The following is a 22,090-nucleotide window of genomic DNA, read 5'->3' as shown; positions in this document are numbered from 1 at the left end:
GCAACAGCCAGACTTTGGATGCAAGTAGTTCTATACATAAGGACCCAGCTAGCGGAGAAAAGCGCAACTCACCACCTGTGGGTGCGAGCAAATCAACTCCAACAAATAGCACTATTGTGTTTTAGCCGGCATTGGCGGTACTCACATGCCCTATGCGTATCTTCAAAGGGCCTGCTGCCGATCAAGTCCATACATCTTTTCCAAGCAACATCCGATTATATTCATTACCCACAGTCAGTGGTTGAGTTTCTCCGGTGTAACAATAAGTCCTCCGGATAGACTATGCTGATAGGACAAGTCTCAGCCCACTGTGCTACTGGGACCGTCCTTAGCTAAATCTATAACATGTGAAAGGGGGAGAAACCTAGTGAAGACTGCAACTAGAGCTCAATGCAAGCAAGGCGCATATAACTTACCAAAATATTTATTTATTCATAGGCATGTAAAATATTGTATTCCTAATCAATATGTATGTATAGCAGATTAAAAACCAGAGAAAAAAAGAAATATTTCAAATGACTTGCTTTAAATTAAATGTGGGATATTGATCACTCGCGCGATCGCGGGTGCGCCCCCGTGCTGTCCCTGGTAGCCCTGGGATCAGGGAACGAGAACATGGTTCCCAATCACTGATCCGTGTCCCCAGCAGAAAAATCGAAGCACTCTTACTAGAGGCTTCAGTCTTTCTGCAAAAAAAAAATGTCCCCGTGCGCCTTGTGCTTCCGGTGATCGAGAAGCACAAGGAAAAAAACATAAACTCAAGGTGGCCATCTTGTGGCCAAATAGTAAAACTACATCTACATATTTTTTACATTACAATTTACACATATAATAACATTAAAGATTAACTGTTTATTTCCCACACCAAAATATTACCCAAATAAAATGTTTAATAAAAAAAAAACAAATTACAATAAAAAAAAAAACATAAATAGTTACCTAAGGGTCTGAACTTTTTAAATATGCATTTGAAGGGGGTATACTACGAACATTGTTTAAATTATAAGCTTGTAAATAGTGATGGACGCAAAACGGAAAAAATGCACCTTTATTTCCAAATAAAATATTGGCGCCATACATTGTGATAGGGACAAAATTTAAATGGTGTCATAACCGAGACAAACAGGCAAATAAAATACATGGATTTTAATTATGGTAGTATTTTAAAGCTATAATGGACGAAAACTGAGAAATAATGAGTTTTTTCCATTTTTTTCTTATTTATCCTGTTAAAATGCATTTATAAAAAAATAATTCTTAGCAAAATGTACCACCCAAAGAAAGCCTAATTAGTGGTGGAAAAAACAAGATATAGATCAATAAATTGTGTTAAGTAGTGATAAAGTTATTAGCGAATTAATGGGAGGTGAAAATTGCTCTGATGCATAAGGTGAAAATCCCTGCGGGCTTAAATGGTTAAAGAGCACCTCTAGGATGCTTGAGAATTATTTTACTTTACACCTTGTTGTAATTACACAGTCAGCAATTGCAATAATGGATTAAGTCACTCGCTCACTCATGATTAGTTATTGTGAATCCCCACCCCTCCAGCAGGCCTCAGTTACACAGGTGGGGTTTGCCGCAGAGCTTCGGTCTCTTTTCGAAAGGCTTCAGGAAAAAAATGCCACTAGGTTTTTCCAAACTGGACAAAGAGGGGAGGGGGTTGTATGGCTGGTTTTCACAACAATAGGTATTTATGAGACAACAGGTGACTACATTTATTTTGCAATTGCCGATTCATTGTGTACTTACAAGGTCGAAAGTACATTTATTTGTAAACATGCTGGTGGGGCTCTTTTCTTTAACGTGAACCTGAGGGGCCACAAGAGGGGGCAGATGGGACACAGAGGCACGTTCTCTGGTCAAAGGGTTAATTTGTTTGCTATTTTTCTGGGCACACCCCCTTTAGCACCTCTTTTTCCTTAATAACTTATTTAAATGTCCTAACTAGAGGCGATGTGCCTGGATATGTTTTTTCTTTTCTTGTTACTTACCCTTGTGGACAGGGTTTTAATCCAGTGCACTCCCTCCTTCCCCTGTCTGTGTTTTTTTCAGCATGTACACAGCTTACACTGGTGTACAGGATCTTCTCAAAAAAAATAGCATATTGTGATAAAGTTCATTATTTTTTGTAATGTACTGATAAACATTAGACATTTATATATTTGCACACAACTGAAGTAGTTCAAGCCTTTTATTGTTTTAATATTGATGATTTTGGCATACAGCTCATGAAAACCCAAATTTCCTATCTCAAAAAATTAGCATATTTCATCCGACCAATAAAAGAAAAGTGTTTTTAAAACAAAAAAAGTCAAGTGTAATGTTTATCAGTAAATTACAGAAAATAATGAACTTTATCACAATATGCAAATTTTTTTTAGAAGATCCTGTATGTGCATGGTGCATATTGATACATTACGTTAGCTCCCTTGTGCGATTGGTAAGATGCGCTATCTGTCCCAGGAGAGGACGTCAGGCTGTGTGCTCCTAACCCCTAGCTAGATAGGTTTGATGCAATGAATGTTTGCATGTCTGCACTATGCATGTTACAGGGCCAGAGTTAGGACACCTACGTTTACCTGGGTACTTCTGCGCAGTATAGGTGACTAAGCATAAGAATGCATTCTTCTGTGAACTAAGACCCTGGCTTTTAACTTAGCTGTAGGGATAACAGTGGTGCCTGGATGAGTGAATCTGTGAATGCATTTGTTTGAACCTTTGCATGCGAGTGTGCAAAGGGTTAATTTTTTTTTTTTGCAATTTTTATGGCCACACCCCCTTTAGCATCTCCTTTTCCTTAATACCTTTTTCAAGTAGCCTAACTAGAGGCGATGTGACTGGATATATGTGTTTTCATGTTCTCTCTTGTCCATGACATGCCTTTTCATCCCCTATACGCCGCTCTCTGCCCCCCCCCCCCCGAGCTGCGCTGTGCCCCTCCCCCCCACACACACACACTTGGGACGTCCCTGATTCCCCTTCCAGAGCTGCCATTGGGAAACTCTACCTCTCCTCGCCTGCTCCGCTTGTCAACTTCACATTTTATTTGAGTGCAACCTATACATTGTAGTCTCTGTTATGAAAAATTACTAAATCTTGATGTGTTTTTACGGTGGGAGGTACACTTTACAATATATTATCAGAAAATTGCTCTAAGAAATACCTTGCTAAAATCTAGGGATAGAGGTAAGGTATCTAGATTCTCATTCTTTTTGTAATTAGAAAGTGTGATAGGAGATAGTGTCGCCTTGGTAATATTTGAAATCAGTTGATAGAAACAGCAGGAATAGCTCCATTTAATCTAATTGAATAGGGGTACTATTGCCTATGTGCCGATTTTGTCCCTTAAAGTGTCTCTACAGGTGATGTGGATTGATAAACACCATGCAACGTTTATTGACTCAAGGTCTATTGTCAAGCATACTGCAGTGTCAGATGATATGAATAGATGTGTCTCACCAGAAAATACATCTTTGTGGGGTGGGAGTGAAAGAGCAGGAGTGCTATGATAGATTGTATTGATTAAGTGTCGTAGAAGACCAAATGTCTGAAAGCTTGCTACAAGTTAACCCTTCAGATGCTCTTATTTTTGGTTTTTGAAAAAGAATATTTACTTAAAGGGAACTTAATGCAGTACAGTGTACATCCTGCAACATGTATGCATGCCTTGATCAGCAGATTGAGGGTGTTTACTGTTGCATGCGTGTTGCTCATTTAGAGGCTAAAGTCACAGAGCTAAATAATCATCTCGCAACACTGAGACACATACACAACATGGAGAAGAGCTTGGATCTCACGATCCAGACACTGGAGGAAACTGGTGAAGATGAGGTGGGTGGAGTACAGCCGGAGCAAGAAGCAGAGGTAGCCGCTAGTCTGGTCACAGTTAGAAGGGTTAGGGGGAAAAGTGGCATGGAGGCTAGACCCGAGTTGTCCCTCCCTAATAAGTATGCTTGTTTGCGTAATATTGGGGAGGATGATTCTGGAGTAGCAATGCTGCAGCAGGATGTGTCCCTTAGCAACCAAGGGTCAGACTGCTGCAACGAGAAAGGGAATAGGAGTGCAGCTAAGGCTAGACAGATACTGGTGGCAGGGGATTCAATTACTAGGCACACAGATAGGGTAATCTGTCGAAGAAACCGTGAATGCCGTACAGTCTGTTGTCTCCCAGGTGCTTGGGTTCGGCATGTAGCGGAAAGAATTGACAGATTATTGGGTGGGGCTGGGGAAGACCCGGCTGTCATGGTACACATTGGCACCAATGACAAAGTTAGTGGGAGATGGAAGGTCCTCAAAAATGATTTTCAGGTACTTGGAGATAAACTTAAAGCAAAGACCTCCAAGGTGGTGTTTTCTGAAATACTGCCAGTGCAACGTGCTACATCTGAGATACAGAGGGAGCTTAGGGAGTTAAATAAGTGGCTGAGAAATTGGTGTAGGAAGGAGGGGTTTGGGTTCCGGGAGAACTTGGCAGACTTTGCAGTTGGCTACATGTTCTACAGCAGGGATGGGCTGCACCTTAATGGAGAGGGTGCAGCTGCATTGGGGGAGAAGATGGCTAAACGGTTGGAGGAGATTTTAAACTAGGATCTGGGGGGAGGTGGGAGGGTAAAGTCTCAATATGTAGACACGATAAGGTAAAAAGACAGTGGGAGCCTAGCATTATAGGGGGTTGAGAGGGGGGTGGGGACAGTGTAAAGAGTAAGGAGGTTGGTAAAACTTCAAGTAGCCAATTTCATATAACCAAAATTGGTAAATGTGGTGGTAAAAACATAAAGTGCATGGTAACCAATGCTAGGAGCCTTGCAAATAAAATGGACGAACTAGAGTTCATTCTGATTGACAAAGGCTATGACATTGTGGGAATAACCAAGACATGGATGGATGAAAGCCATGACTGGATAGTGAATTTAGAGGGATACAATGTGTTTAGGAAGGATAGAACAGGGAAAAAAGGTGGAGGGGTTTGTCTCTTTGTTAAGAATTATTTTACAGCTGTCCTGAACGATGAGATGGAGGAAGATTGTAAAGATGTGGAGTCCGTTTGGGTAAATATTCATGGTGGAAATAAAGGTTGCATTTTGCTTATTGGGGTATGCTACAGGCCACCACATATTCATGAAGCTGCAGAACAGCAATTACTACAGCAGATTGAAAAAGCTGCAAGTAAAAATGAGGTCATAGTTATGGGTGACTTCAACTTTCTCCCCACCCATCCACATATTGTAGAAGCCAGCGAGCAGTCATTCGCTGGCTTCCAATCAGGTTCATCAGGTGACACTGCTGTCCAACTGGATGTCAGGTTGTCACCTGGGTATGCTTCATTGCCTGGTGCACAAAGACCTTCTTCTGGTGCGCCATGACTGAATGGCTGCTGCTGGGAGTTCTCCTCTGGGCATGATTGGGGGAATCAATACCTAGATTCAATGTAATGTTTTTCTACATCATTGTATGTGTGTTCTGGCCCCCAGCAGTCTGAAGTATGTTGACCCGGCCCTTGACCGCAAAAGTTTGGGGACCCCTGATCAAATGATCAGTAGCCCCTCAGCCGTTGTAGTAGGAACACTGTACATCATTGGATTTTTGCTTATTATTCACACTTTCTGTTGTCTCACACTGGCTGGTATTGAGCTTGCTGCCTGTTTGAGATTTGCATGTGACATGTACTCTAAGTACAATTGTGCTTGCATACTAATCATGTTTAATGAAGATTGCACTTGAATCCAGCAGCTGCTTTAATGCATATCTACAATCATTAAGCTTGGGACTCTGAGATAAGGAGCTTGCTGACTCCTATATTTTATTATTTTAATATACTGTAAATTTGATCGGCTACCAACTGAGAAAGAACCATGGAAACCTCACAGCTTGATTTTATTTATCAGACCACTATAATTGAAAAAGCAAGGATTCAGTTTTTTGGCTACTGTGAGACATCATTATTAATTGTAATGTAAATGAAGTGAATGTACTGTGTTAGGACTCTGCATATATGCCGTTGCCATTTGCTTGGAGACAATGTTAACTGTACCCAGAGGAGCCTGTCCTCCCTAAAGCTACCTACACACACACGTGATACCCAGTGTCTGAAATGGCCGATAAAGGCCATTTCAGCTAATGATCGATGTGTGTACTGCGGTCGCAGATCGATATTGCTCGGGCATCATCCTGTCAAATTTTTAACGACCCTCGATGCCCGAGCACGACCATTTCCAAAACTTTTTTCTAACTGATTAAAGCTGCTCTGTCGGCCACCGATCATCATCCCTTCACCCTACCACCATAACAACAGAGCTCAAGGCTAGGGATGTGTCTGTACAGCATTGTCCTGTGAAATGTCCTCGAGGGATCGTTTCTCGATCCCCGGTGGCCAACAATTCTCGCAGGTGTGTACGTAGCTTTATTGGACTGTTCCCAAACTATCTTCTTTTTTCCCTTGTTTATTAACCTTGAATGCAATTCAGCTTCATTGATATCTGCTTTGGCTGTACATGAACATGCACATACACGCACACACGGTAGTCTTTAGCTATAGCTAAATCTTGTTTGGTATAGAACTATTATACTACTCTATATAACCTGTCTACTGAACTATCCATTTGTATAGCCATTGAAACACCTTCTATTATATACTTTTAAGCTCGAGGCCAAATGTCTTATTACTAACTGGAGTGATTAAATTCAAACTTTCAGAGCATTAGCCAAGGTAAAGTTGACCCTATAACATTAAATGGTTATTTTTTGATATGGACAGAAAAAGTTGGATTGGGAAATTCCTGTCTATGAAGCTATATGTGTGATACCCTACAGACCCCCTTGGTTAGCTAAACGTGCAGTGAAGATATGTGGTCCAAGATGCATTTTTTATGATCATTGTTCTTCCTAAGATTAGGATGGTACTCCAATGTCTGCACTTGCCTGCTTGTAACAGGAATATGCTAATTTGGCTGGTACAATAGCCATGGGTATGCCATTTACAAGGCAGATGAAGCAGAATCTGGATCTTCTGACCACTGTTTCATGCCTATAGCAGTGGTTCCCAGCCTGTGCTGCCGTGAAAGCTCTTCCTAGCTGTTTCCCATGTATTTGTCATGAGAGACCCCAGGCTTATTGGGCTGCTCATACCGTACCAGCACCAGCTTAGCATACACAAGCCAGCAGGCAACAACTGCCGCTAGAAACAAGCCATTGCTAGTTCAGCAGGACAATGCTAGCCAAGAAAGGACAGCATTATCCCAAAGTAATTGGTTTTAATAAGTTATGCTACCAAATGTGTCAAGAACACATGAAGGTTTTTATTGTCATAAATATTCAAACTGGAGAAGGTTGTGGTTATGGATCTATGCTATGTCTATCAGTAACTCAAAATCTAGAGCTAAAACTCAACACATGATAATGTGTCTCTTTAAGAGCTAAAAAACCTGCATAAACAATAAGAAAATATGTCCTCTATAGAGACCAAGCTAATAATAAGTCAAATCGCACATCCAGTTACCGTAGATGCAAAAATATATTGTTTTATTTAGGACTTATCCAACAAATAACATTAAAAACATTTTAAACACCACCTTCTGAATCTGATTGTAATCAGAAATCCCTCCTGCAGCTGTTTCCAAACACTATGCTATGTCTATGCCTGTATACCACAAGGCAGAGTACAGTTACCCTCCAGCAGTAAAAGTGAATTGAATACTGTAACACTTTAAGCTGGCAAGAGGCATAAGATGGCAGATGTTGTTGGCAGAGATTTGGCAATGATTGTATGACTATGGCAACAGCAGTAGGGGGGCCAGCTGTCTTCAGAGGAGAGTTTGATTGGACAGCTCAGAAAATATTTTCTGATCCGTAACGTTGCCACTCCAGTCATAACAAGGACATCTCTTCACTCACTTTTACCTGCATCATTTAGCTACTTGTCATATTTAGTTCCCAGCCAGCCAATTGTATCCACAGTCAAATTTTGCTTGACATGCGAAATACTACAGATATTAAAAGGATTACAACCTAGCTGTAATTTTGTCATATTGTTGTTACTTCTACTGGTAGTAAATTGTTCAATCTGATTGTGGGCGCCTTTGCCAGATTGTTAAATAAAGGACACATACATTCAGTCAGAAAGATTAATAACAAACATTAGTGTTTAAAATTCATATCTGAAAAGAAAATAGAGCACTACATAGAGCAGGGGTCTCAAACTCAATTTACCTGGGGGCCGCAGGAGGCAAAGTCAGGATAAGGAATTTCACAATCGCGGCGCATTGCCGCCTCTGCTCGCCCCTCTCACTCTTCCTTCACAGAGAGGGGCGGGAAGAGGTGGCGATCCATGCGGCGATTGACGTTAGGAGGGGCAGAGCTGAAGTTGAAAGCTCTGCCCCTTCCAGGAAATGCCGGCGGATTGCCCCCAGGCGATTTGGAGGCTCTGCAGCCCTCGTTTAGCGGCGGGGATGCAGCGGATTACTTGGGAGCACTGAAGCGAACTTTAAGGAAGCTTTTGCCGGCAAGGGCCACAAAATATTGTAGCGAGGGCCGCAAATGGCCCGCGGGCCGCGAGTTTGAGACCCCTGACATAGAGTTTTAAGAATAAAAAAGAAATGACAGATATTCTATACTTGCTGTCAGAGAACATATTTTACCAGAGGCTTGGACAAGGAGGGACATCTAAATGCCCAATGAAATCAAACTACAGATGTAAGTCAAAGCCCTTTTAACTAGTCCTCAAATTGTATTAGTTGCTAGAAAAAAATCGGCAATGCATCACTCATCGTGGTGTGTACAAGCTTGGCAGATACTGTCTCACATGACTTCTGAAAAACATTGTTCAAGTATATCAGGTCAGCTGCATATGGCACAAATAAAACCATAATATGTGTCAGCCTGGTTTTGTTCACCCAGAAATATGAATAGACAGTATAGCACTTTGTAGAGCTGAGATCCTCAGTCAACCAGAAACAAAATACAGTCATGGCTCACCTTGTCTTAAAGTCTGTTGCACATCTAACTGTGCTGTGATCCCTTATTATTATAAAACACGTTTTCTCTTGAGATGAATATGTATGTGGTTTTAGTATGCACTTGCAGGGCCGCCATCAGAAATTTTGGGGCCCCTCACAAATCATCAGTCCGGGCCCCCCCCAAACTGAGAAATGTGCGTAGCCATTACATGTTGGCAGAGCTAGTTGGAGGCTTGCTGTCCACAAATTAATCACGAATAACCACGGTGGATACTCGTGATTCAAGTTAGCTCTAATTGCCACAGCTGAGCGGCTAGATGCGGCGGGGTTAATTACCCAGACCGCCGCTCTCCGCCCAGCGTTTCAACGAGGTGCAAGTTTCCGAATGGACGCGTTGCAAGCCTCGATATCGAGCACTTCCTCCTTCAAGCCGGAAGGAGGAAGTGCTCCATCATTTTTTTAGAACCTCCCAGTTTTATTTTCTGTTTAAAAAAACTAAAAAAGTAGGTTTAATGCTATTGTCTCATATGGTAATGATTCAGCTTTTCCCATAGTCTCGCAGTTAGCAATCATGTGACCCCCAACAAGACAAATTCAGCAATCATGAGTCCCCCAACAAGACAAATTCAGCAATCATGAGGCCCCCAACAAGATAAATTCAGCAATCGTGAGACCCCCAACAAGACAAATTCAGCAATCATGAGGCCCCAACAAATCATGAGGCCCCAACAAATCATGAGGTCCCCAACAAATCATGAGGCCCCCAACAAGACAAATTCAGCAATCTTGAGGCAATGAGGCTCCCAACAAATCATGAGGCCCCCAACAAGTAAAAATTTAATCATTAGGCCCCCAACAAGACAAATTCAGCAGACATGAGGCACATAAATAGACAGCATTTCACATAAATAGGCATAATGCCCCCTTATTATGGTAGACACCTCTCACCTGGATTCTGACAGGGACCCCCAGGTTAGGTAGTGAGTGACATGGAGCCCTTTTAGGTAGTGAGTGAGTGACAGGGAGCCCCTTTAGGGAGGGAGTGGGTGACAGGGAGCCCCTTTAGCTAGTGAGCGAGTGACAGGGAGGCCCTTTAGCTAGTGAGTGACAGGGAGGCCCTTTAGCTAGTGAGTGAGTGACAGGGAGGCCCTTTAGCTAGTGAGTGAGTGACAGGGAGGCCCTTTAGCTAGTGAGTGAGTGACAGGGAGCCCCTTTAGCTAGTGAGTGAGTGACAGGGAGCCCCTTTAGCTAGTGAGTGAGTGACAGGGAGGCCCTTTAGCTAGTGAGTGAGTGACAGGGAGGCCCTTTTAGCTAGTGAGTGAGTGACAGGGAGGCCCTTTAGCTAGTGAGTGAGTGACAGGGAGGCCCTTTAGCTAGTGAGTGAGTGACAGGGAGGCCCTTTAGCTAGTGAGTGAGTGACAGGGAGGCGCCCCCCAGCCGCCACCGCTGCTTCCCCTACCTTGCCAGGCTGCCAGCAGCGTCAGACCTCAAGATCAGCGGCGACCCGACCAGTAAGAGCGGGCGCTGGACGCACCCGCTCTATATGCGGAAGTGACGTCACTTCCGCATATCAGTGCGGGCGCTGGGTCCTAGCGCCCGCACTATTGTCGCCGCCTGATCGAGGTCTGACGCGGCGGCGGAGGCGGCGGCTAGAGGGATGGAGGGAGGGAGCAGCGGCCAGGGGAAGTTGAGCGGCGGTCGGGCGGCACCCGCTAGGGCCGCGGCGGGGATGGGGCCCCCCTGCAGGCCCGGGCCCGTGACGGGAGTCACGGATGTCCCCCCCTGATGGCGGGCCTGTGCACTTGACATGCTTATTGCTGGTGATCTAATCAAATGGTAGCTAGTCACCCTTCTTTACTGGGTCATTGGAATGTATGGCAGGATTTAGGCTGCCTTGTTCCTGAATAATTGGGTATTCATCATGAATGTTTACTCTGTTTTTATTTGTGAACCTGAGACATTTTTCCTTTGCTTCACAGTTCCTTAAAACACTTGAAAACGATTTGCTCCTAATATACCAAAAGGGGATGGGATGATAGATTGGACTTTACTGCTTTACCTTCCTCTTAAGATATTGTGAAAATTCTCATCCTGTAAGGGTTTGAGAGCCTCTCAAATTCTTAAGAGTATTTCATACCCTTTTGTAACTTCACATTGAAACATTCACATTAGGCTTTTTTTTAGTTTCAAACCAATAATAATAAACTGTTTACTTGCAGCATGTCATTGGCCTCAATTCACTAAGCTTATCTCCTGTCTTTAACCTCCTTGGCGGTAACCCCGAACGTAGTTCGGGGTAAGCCGCGCAGGAGGTTTTCTCAGGCCCTGCTGGGCCGATTTGCGTAATTCTTTTTTTGCTGGACGCAGCTAGCACTTTGCTAGCTGCGGCAGCACACCGATCGCCGCCGCCCCGCGCTCGATCGCCGCTATCCACGCCGCCGTACAGCCCCCCCCCCTAGACCCCTGCGCTGCCTGGCCTATCAGCCCCAGGCAGCGCTAAGGGGTGGATCGGGACTCCCTTAGACGTCACGACGTCCATGACGTCGGTGACGTCATCCCGCCCCGTCGCCATGGTGACGGGGGAAGCCCTCCAGGAAATCCCGTTCTTTGAACGGGATTTCCTGATCGCCTATCGCCGGAGGCGATCGGAGGGGCTGGGGGGATGCCGCTGAGCAGCGGCTATCATGTAGCAAACCCTCGGCTCGCTACATGATTTAAAAAAAAAAATAGCAAAAAAACGGCAGCGCTGCCCCCGGGCGGTTTTTAATATACCGCCAGGGAGGTTAATAACATTTCTAGAGTTATCACTATGGTGATGAGGCATGTAGTATTTAGGAAACATTTTACCTCAGGCAAACTTAACGCTAACTCTTCTGTCTTTTAAAAGGAACTGTCATGAAAATCTTAAAATTTAAAACACATACAAATAAGAAGTACATTTCTTCCTGAGTAAAATGAGCCAAACATTACTTTTCTCCTATGTTGCTGTCACTTACAGTAGGTAGTAGAAATCTGACATTACTGACAGATTTTGGACTAGCCCATCTTTTCATAGGGGTGTTCTCTGGGTTTTCTTTATTTTTAAAAGCACTTAGTGAATGGCAGTTGCTCCGTCCAATTGCCAAAATAGTGAACAGCGAGCAGGGAGGCTGGCCAGCATCTTTGTATAAAGATTTTTCAGGGAATGTCTTTATAAAGAATAAAGGCCATGCTGAGAATCCCCTATGGAGAGATGGCCTAACCCAAAACCTGTCGGTAATGTCAGATTTCTACTACTAAATGTAAGTGGCAGCAACATAGGAGAAAAGTAATTTATGGCTCATTTTACTCTAGGAGAAATGTACTTCTTATTTGTATGTGTTTTAAATTTTAAGATTTTCGCGACAGTTCCTCTTTAAGTTAACTCTTCAATCCTTAAAATAACTCCAGAATTCTAAAGTTAAAGACAGGCTGTTAATTAACTGCGCATGAAAATAACTACAGAGGAGGTAACTTAACTACAGCGGTGGTAACTTAACTACAGAGGAGGTAACTTAAAGAAAACCTGAACTGAAAATTAAAAGTCAAAATAAGCATACACAAGTCATACTTACCTTCCATGTTGTCTACTCCTCAGTGTCTTTCTCCTGTCCCACGTCCTGTTTGTTCACTGTGATCAAGGGAATTTTCTCTCCTCCATTTTGAAAATGGCCATTACCCATAACAGCTTTCTGGTCAGCACACAGTAACATCGCCCACTTGAGCCATAGGAAAACATGGACATTTAGGGCCTGTACACACTGCTGCACTTGCGCTGCGCTTTTCAAATCGCAAGCGCTTTTTAATCGCAAGGTCTTTTGAAAAATAATGAAAATCGTGAAGACCTGTACACACTGGCGCAATGCGCTTTTTCTATTCTCATAAAGGCTTGCGATTTAAAAATCGCATGCGATTTTAAAAGCGCAGCAGTGTGTACAGGCCCTTACCTGGTACATCAGTTTTCCTCTCAGCGATAACTGACAGCAACTGATGTTTTACTGACAGCAACTGATATATTTCAGATCTGACAAAATATTGTCAGAACAGGAAGCCATTATTGTCAGAAGAAAATGGTGAGCTTCTGAGAGGAACTGATGGCAAGGTAACTAAATTAACAGCACTGAGCGCTGTTTGGTTAGGGTTTCAATTCCTTGACCTCCGCACCAGTGCTGAAACCACCACCCCCCCCGCTGTGACATTAAATCCACGCTGGCTAAGCCTAATCACGCTGGTCCCAGGAGTCCGATGGGAGCCCGGGATCGGTAATTGTTACCCTTTTGGTTATTTCAGATTTTTACTGCTTACTTTTTCTGCTATAGTGGTTCTTTAAAGAAAACCTGAACTGGAAATTAAAAGTCAAAATAAATATACACAAGTCATACTTACCTTCCTTGTAGTCTCCTCATCAATCTCTTTCTCCTGTCCCGCTTCCTATCTGTTCACTGTGATCAAGGGAATTTTCCGTCCTCCATTTTGAAAATGGCCATTACCCCTAACAGCTTTCTGGTCAGCACACAGTTAAATTGTAACATCGCCCACTTGAGCCATAGGAAAACATGGACATTACCTGGTACATCAGTTTTCCTCTCAGCTATAACTGACAGCAACTGATATTTTACTGACAGCAACTGATATATTTCAGATCTGACAAAATATTGTCAGAACTGGAAGGGATTACTGTCAGAAGAAAATGGTGAGCTTCTGAGAGGAACTGATGGCAAGGTAACTACGCAATGTTCATTTGAAGTTACCTAATGTGTTTATTTAAAATATTTGTACTCAGTACAGGTTCTCTTTAAGGACATTTGAAATATTATCTGGGTCAGGCGAAAAATTTAAGTCAATCTATAAAATTTATATTTTATAAAACATCTAAAAAATCAAATTCAGTGTGGCTACATTTAGCAGGGATTCATATATCCCAGGCTTGTACAGGACACATCCAGCCGTGCGGTATTGTACACTATAAAATATTCTAGGCAGGTAAACACTTTCAAACAAATGAATATGCACAGAAAGAGGTGACTGATTTCTTGCTAAGTGTATTTTCTATGAATTAGCTCTGCCTGTTAATCATCGCGCACTGGAAAACATGTGTTTTTATTCCTAATGAAGGAATAATTGCATGGAAGGGGCTGGTAATCAGACTTTTACACACATTTATTCTTTATGGAATAGAAAGCACAGCTGCATGTAAAAATGTTTCTGTGTATCACCTTATCATTAACCCCACTGAAACTGGAGGGGCCGAGCCAGCTTGGCATACAATTTGGGGCACGCTATTCTCCAAGTCAGCCTGAGAAAGCTTTCAATGCAGGAAGGTAGGTAGCATAACCCTTCAGTTATAGCACAGCTTCACACAATTTAAAATTAGCCTTTCATACAGTGATTTATGGAGACAGGTGTGCAGAGCGGAAAACAATGATCTGTATGTTACAGAAGCAAATTGCTTTCAAATGGCTATACAACATAAAAATAGGTTTCAGACTGGTAGTGATTTGCCACTGTAAGGTGCTAAGCAGGAAAAAAAATTAAGAATTTTTGAGCCATTCTTTTGATGAGAATGTGATGCATTTAGTTTGATTAGAGCTGACAGCAGAGCATTTACTGTAGCATTATTAACATTTTTTCTACTTGTGGCCTTGTCCTTTTCATAATTTTGTAACAAATATCACGTATGCAGTCACCATAAGGGATGCTTTATTGCTTGCAGACATGTTAAATGGCCCAGGCTATGAGCCACCATTTTATTTGTCCTTTATTAGTATACAATGGGGAAGATTGCAATGGCATTGGTTTTAATAATGGGAGAGGCTTGTAGCGGCTGCGCCTATTCTCTTCAGCTGGGTAAGTATACATTGTGAAATGACTGTTGATAGACTGGCTTTTTTAAACTGTTAAGCTATGTGGTCTTGGAAAGTCCAGACTTTATCGTTTTCTCTTCATGATGTTGGTGTATTTCTCATATAACAGTTCAGCACCACAGTAATGGGGACAGTGACAGAGTTACCCTGTGCGTGCTGAGCATGCAGTTTAATGTGCTTAGTGTTTTATTGTCCACTACTCAAATGTTTTTTAAAAAAACTGGGTTCACTTAGTGACCTTCCAGCAGATTGTACCTGCTTGCATGTTCATATACTGTGGTTGACAGAATGTCCTTGGTGGCTTTGAAAGACATTGAAAACAGCAGTTTACTCCAGGCCTATGATATCTTCTTTCTTCTAAATCCTAACTATTGGTTCCACTGTGATGGATAGTTTCATTAGCCAGCTTAGAGGTGGAAAGAGGTGGGATGTAACTAACATCTTGAACAAGCAGCAGTGTCAGTGCCCTGGATCTAGCCTCTCTGATAGTGTTCTACCAGTGAATGTGTGCGCATGCTGCCTATCAAGGTTGCTGCAGGTGATTTATGCTCCCTGGCTGGGCCGCAGCAAGAGATTGTTCCCTGGCAGAAAAATTCTCATGTACTCTTTTGTATGCTTTGTTTGTGTTTTTTATGCATAGTAAATGTTCTGGGTAATCGTGCTGTGAAGCACTTTTCACTCAAGTAAATAGTTAAAAGGGGCTTATTTATGACCCGTTACCAGCTTACTATATAGTTAAATAGTTATTTGGGTTGTAAAAAAGACCAACACAAGCCTGCCCCTCACATACCTCAGTTGATCCAGAGGAAGGCAAAAAGACATTACAAGGCTTTGGCTAATTAACCTTTAAGGGGAAAAAAATGTCCTTCCTTCCTGACTACGGATGGCAATCAGATAAAATCCCTGGATCAACACAGCTGGGAATCACCTAGTAATTATAGCCATGTATGTCTTTCAAAGCAAGGAAAGCATCTAAGCCCCCTTTAAAAGGTTACATTATACTTAAACCACATACACTTTTAAAAATATATTAATTAAATAAACACAATGGTTGTCAAAACAGAACAGCATATTGGAAAGCAGATATGGATTACAGTACTGGTGCTAGAATCCATGTCTGCTTTCCAATATTCTGTTCTGTAATTCTTTTATCTGGCTAATTGACCAAGAGCACCAGCAATATATTAAATTAAGATCCAATGAGGCTTATTTGAGTTTCCAGGAGAGCATTGCCTGGAGAGGTTGGAGTCTTTGGAAATTTAAATAAGCCTTGGTGGGAAATTCAAATATGCTCCGGGGAGCTTATTTAAACTTCTGCTGAGCCCCCCATTGGTTCATTGGTCTAGAGTCTAGACTAATAAGCCAGTATGGATACTAAATGGGAAAGAAGAAGGTGACCACACACCACCTACTCCAAGCTAACAAGCCTCTGGCAAAGGAATACGGGATACCGCAATTAACTGTACAGTGACATACCGTATTTAATGGCATATAAGATGTTCTGGAATATAAGATGCACCTAGGTTTAGAGGGAAAAAAACAGGGAAAAAATATATACTAAATCTGGTGCATCCATAGTCCATGAGTGTCTTGTAGATGTTCCTCCCCCAATTATTGTATCCTCCTGTGTCCCCCATGTGTTGCCCTGTGTCCCCATGTGTCCCCAGTGTGTCCCCTTCTGTCTCTAGTTTGTCCCCTTCTATCCCCATTGCTTCCCCTTCTGTCCCCTATTTGTCCTCTGCTCACCCGACTTCTGCTGATGTCGTGATGAGCAGAAGCCAGCACTAGAGGCGCATAGAAGGAAAGGAGAGGTCTTTGATCGCACGAGAGCCATGGCTTAGGTGAGCAAAGCTGACAATTCTGCTAGTTATACACAGGGGCAGAGGAGGCCATACCTGGGGGGGCAACCGAGGACACACCGGGGGGGAGCAAGAGCCACACAGGGGAAGCGGGAGACACACGGGGCAATGCAGGGAGTCCCCGACATCGCAGAGGGTCAGGGGTTCCTATCGGCAGGAGTTCATAAGTCCGGTACTCCCTGTATTCGGCATATAAAAAGCAGGGACTTTTCCTCCCCATTTTTGGGGGAGAAAAATGTGTCTTATATGCCAAAATATATGGTAAGTATCAATACCTCAGCCTGCTGAATGATGTCATTATAATGACTGCTTAATTCTCCACAGGTTTTTGCCTAATATGGCCAGTTATACCAATATGGAACCCCATTCTAGAACCATCTAATGTGGTCAAATTAAACTTGCCTTTTGAGACACTAGGAAAGTGGTATATACCATTGCTACCACCCATGCAATTAATTATCGCTTACGTTTATTTTCAGTTCAAGTTTGTTTAGATGCCATTTCTAGTCAGCATTACTAAAATTTACAAATGAAATTGCAGTTTTCTACAAAACGTTTTGTCTGTGTTACATAATATACAGGTGAAACTCGAAGAATTCGAATATTGTGCAAAAGTCTTATTTATTTCAGTAATTCAACTTAAAAGGTGAAACTAATATATGAACCCTTTGCAGGTGTTTTGTATTAATTAGCTGATCAGAGTCTGACACTTTGAGCACTTTGAGATTTTGATTTTGGGGCTCCCATAAGCTGTAAGCCATAATCATCAATTATAACAAATAAAGGTTTGAAATATCTTGCTTTGCATCTAATGAGTATATTTCTTATGTTAGTTTGACCTTTTAAGGTGAATTCCTGAAATAAATGGACTTTTGCATACTATTCTAATTTTTCGAGTTTCACCTGTACAGTATGATCTTTTCCTTCTCCCCGAATCTGGGCACTTTGTACAGAAAAATCTAAGCACTTAAATAGACTCAGAGCTGACATTATTAAAAAGATTTTATACATACTTGGGGCTTCCTCCAGTCCCATCCGCCTGGATCGCTCCTACGCCGCTGTCCTCCGCTGTCCGCAGCTACAAGAACTGGGTCCCATCACTGACGTCATCTGAGCCAGCCTATGCAGAAGAAGAGTGCCCTCTACGTATCTCTCCAGCGGCTGCTGGAGAGATATGCAAATAGCGCACTTTTCTTGCCTGACGGAAGTGCAGGGACCCGGTTCTCATAGCTGCGGGCGGTGTAGGACGGCAGCGTGGGAGCGATCCAGGCAGATGGGGCTGGAGGAAGCCTTTATAGGTAGGTATGTATAAAATCTTTTTAATTTTCAGCTCTGGTACACTTTAACCTTAGTTCTTCAGAACTTCGGTAATACACTTCTTGAAACAGATGAAGACTTTTTCTACCAAGTTTCTTTGCGTACTTATTTGTGCATTTTCTAATTTTAGTGTCAGTTCATTTTCACCTTACAGTACATAGTAGTTTGGACTCATCTCTAATGTCTCTTCAAACTAACTCGCCTGCCATCATTAGCCAAGAGATCAGCAGAAGTCAGTAATGTGTTTCTTAAGAATTTGGTTACTATGGAGGCGTTGAAGCTTATTTACAAAATGAAAGTTCCTGACAGATATTTTTAAATATTGTGTCAATCATCCTTTTTATATGTGCTGTAAAAGATATTTCATTTATTTAACTCAAGCACTGCCATTTACTTTACTTGTCAGCGAGGTGGCTGTGTAAAACACAAATTTTCTGTATACCAAGGTAGTAAAAAGGTGCATCAACCAAATTGATAATTTTATTGACTCAACTTTGTTTCAGTATGTGGGATCGACAACAATCGAGCGATATCTGGGTGAATCGCATAGATTTGTTGATCCAGCAGGATGGAAGATTTTGGTCGATCATAAAGGAATCGGCTACTGTCCACATGATTTTGATCAACAAACAATCGATTTTTGCATTCAGAGTATGGAGACACATCATTGTTCAGAATGATTAGTGAAGGTGAATCGCATAGGATATTGCTTGTAGTGTGTGGGCCACTAGTCGTTCGAACCACAGTGTGGTTGATTGGCCAATAAATTTGAAGCAATATCGCTGGATGTATGGCTACTTTAAGGCTTCTTTTCCATGGGCAGCTGAACTGCTCACTTGTCGGAACAGTTCAGTCTCCTGGCTGCCAGCCACTGGCGCCATTAGGCTGCAATTACATGCAGCTAAATGGCAACGTTTGGTTACACCACTGGTGGCATTACACGGCGGCCAAAAAAAGGTCTCTTGTCACATCTGAGGACACCAACCGCTATGCTCAGATGCAAGTCCATAGGGGGGCAGCCTGTCCACTAGCCACTGAACTCACTGCCGTCAGCTGTCTCTGGAACAAAGGCCAAAATATGTGAACAGGCATTTGCCGCTGACAAGCATAGTGCACTTTTGTAAATGTTATAAGCTACCTATCTTACTATCAAAACATACTGAAAGAGAGTGAGAGGTGAAGCAGCAAGTGTTTTCCATAGAATGCAGCTGGATAGCAGGAGAGATCTATAGAACCAGTAAAGCAACATATGCTTATACATTTATTACCAAGGAGAGTATGCCCAACGTGCAGTGATATGCATGTCAGGTGAGAGGACAATAATCGTGTGGGAGGACAATAATTTGGCTATTCCTCATAATCTATCAGTTTTTTTATAGCATGGAAAATGTAGATGCAAAGGAAAGCAATTATACATTTTGGACTATACTATACTAAGATATACATCAACCCAGGATTGAACTTCATCCCAATCAGTAGCTGATACCCCCTTTCTCAAGAGAAATCTTGACCTTTTCTTGAATAGATCATCAGGGGGTATTTGTGGCTGATATTGTAGTGAAATCCCTCCCCTAGTGTGATGTCATGACCATGGTCCTAACAGTTTGCTGTCTATGAACCTTGTTGCATTGTGAGCATTTTGCACAGATCACCTGGCAGAACTAAAGATGTCTCCACCAGTGATAAATTTCAGAATATAAATCAGGTACAGGAAAGATTTTATAATGGGCAAATATTGACTAAATAATCTATAAATGGATATTGTAAAAAAAAAAAAAAAAATAAGCAATTTTATGAATTATGTTATTTGCACTACAGTTCCTCCTTGAAGTTAGTGAAGTTCAATTTATAGTAACAAACATGCAAATTAACCCCTCGGGGATGCCAGTGATTGTAATGTATGCCCTGTTTGTGTCCTGTTATCAAGTTTCATTCAATGGCCACACAGTCCTGTCTGCGCCGCTCTGCCGTTACTGCATCCTGCTCGCTCTTCTGTAACGCTGACAACAAAGTTCCATATCTAGGTCAGGGGCCAATTTCATTGGCTCTTGACCCCGTGATCACTGTGAACCAATCAAGTGTGTATCTAGTCTATGGATTTCGCTAAGGACTTCTTAGGTATTCCTATGAATAAGACATTTTAAAGGCTGGCAGACATCTGTAGTTACAGTAATTCCTCCTTCTATCCCCATAAATAAATAAAGCTGGTCTTTATCTTTTGGTTTTCTGATGTGCTGACCTTTTCTGGATTATTGTGTGGGGAGCAGAGCAGGTGTGCTGTACCCAGTTGGAGTGGTGGAATAATGGTAGAATAATGGAGGCAGTATAAGAGGTGTCAGGTTTTAGGTACGGGTATTTGACCACAATGTGGGTTGGGAGAAGACAGTGTAGTGCAAATAGTTTTTATGTATTTTAATGCTCTTTTTTTTAGCAAGGGGTCAGCAAGAACTAACTCGTCAGTTATGTCTTTTTTTATGTTAAAGTTTCTGTAAATAGAACTTTGCTCTTCATTCTCACCTTTGCATTAGTGAAGCCAACAACCCTTGAAACAAGGGCTAACACTGTGCAGCTGGTTTTTAACATGACTTGGAAACAGAGTAGCAAGATGGAAAGTAGCAATTCCGTGGTTTTATCCTCACTAATACACAGAGAAGGTGGAAAATAATTGTGTTGCAGCTGCCTTTCTGCTTTTCAAGCCAGCTCAATGCGGGCCTTGCCCCGGGCTAACAAATTGATAATATTCCTCTGGCTGACAGAGCCGTACCAGTGGGACCTCCAGAGACAGGAGTCCCAGAAAAAGAAAGACTAACATTGATTTTTATGAAACCATCTGAATGATAAAACTGCTGACTGAAATGTGACAAGTGAGAACCCCAAATGGTCCAGGGAAAGCACTGTGATGTCAGAAGCAAATACAAAATCCATCCATCTTCTGTGACTTCAAATGAGACTCTTTGCCTTGACACATTGGGAGAATAATGCTTTATTACTAGTCAATCATTCAGGATCATTATTATACTGCAATCCTGTAATTAATACCACTGTGGTAACCGCTAATTCACAGATCCAGCCTATGTGAAATATACATTAAAGGAGAAATACACCGGGTCTAAACTGCAACATAACCCCTATACAGTATCAGGAACACAGTTACCTCAAGTGAAAGATCAGACCTTTTATTATTATTATGTATTTTTTGTGTGCTCACATCTACTGCAGCATTATACAGAGTGTCACTAACTGTCCTTCAGAGAAGCTCACAATTTAAGTCTTACCCAGTCTTGTCCTTATCATAGACTAAGGCCAATTTTGTTGGGAACCAATGAAAGCTGACCTGAACTCAAAACTGCATCTCTGCTCTAAAAGATAAATAACAGCATAATAACCAAGAAAATTATTTCTTTGTTACAGCTGATACAAATCTTGAATCTTAAATCTGCAATTTGTCTACTTCCTGCTTTCATGGAAGCAGACATGTTGTTAACATCCTGTGTTTACCTATTAGCTCTCTGCTGTGGCAGTCAGCTGACACAGGTGAGAGATTAAGTTGCACCTTCTGCTTAGAGAAAAGAGGGAATTAGACAGGCTAAATTCTCTAAATACATACAGGGTGCATTTCTCTATGTTTTCCTTCTGTCCTGTGCAAGAGTTCAGATCCACTTTAATTTATCTGTGTGGGAGGAGATTGCAGTGCCTACAGTAAACCCGCGCAAACACAGGGTAAATGTGCTATCTATCACACATGTGCATGGCCTCTAGTGCTGGCATATCATGAATTCACCGATGTGTTTTAGGTGGCAGATACAGTGATTGTCAGCTAATTCCTGGTGATGCTTCTTTTTCTACAATGAAAAATATGCAGGAATGTTTTACCAACTGTAAGAATCAGTCAGTTCTTGCAATGTAAAACCCTTATTTGTCCAGAACCACTGTTATACAGCAAGAAGACTTCATACAGAGATTCCCATTACGTAAATATTCAGTCAATAAAATAGTCTTTTTAGAAGAGATTTTAATCTGTTAGCAAAAAAAATGGCTCCAATGTAGTATGGACATTCCAGTCTTTGAGGACTGACCA

At 42.0% G+C, this 22,090-nt stretch overlaps 1 protein-coding gene across 4 annotated transcripts in view; it reads left to right on the top strand.

The window, feature by feature from the left end:
• Window positions 1–22,090, top strand: part of NEXMIF (neurite extension and migration factor) — a 596,318-nt gene that overhangs the window by 211,451 nt on the left and 362,777 nt on the right. The gene's annotated exons all lie outside the window — the stretch shown is intronic.

Source organism: Hyperolius riggenbachi, chromosome 8 (assembly GCF_040937935.1).
Source record: "Hyperolius riggenbachi isolate aHypRig1 chromosome 8, aHypRig1.pri, whole genome shotgun sequence".
Lineage (NCBI taxonomy): Eukaryota > Metazoa > Chordata > Amphibia > Anura > Hyperoliidae > Hyperolius > Hyperolius riggenbachi.
This window is presented reverse-complemented; position numbering and strand designations above follow the sequence as displayed.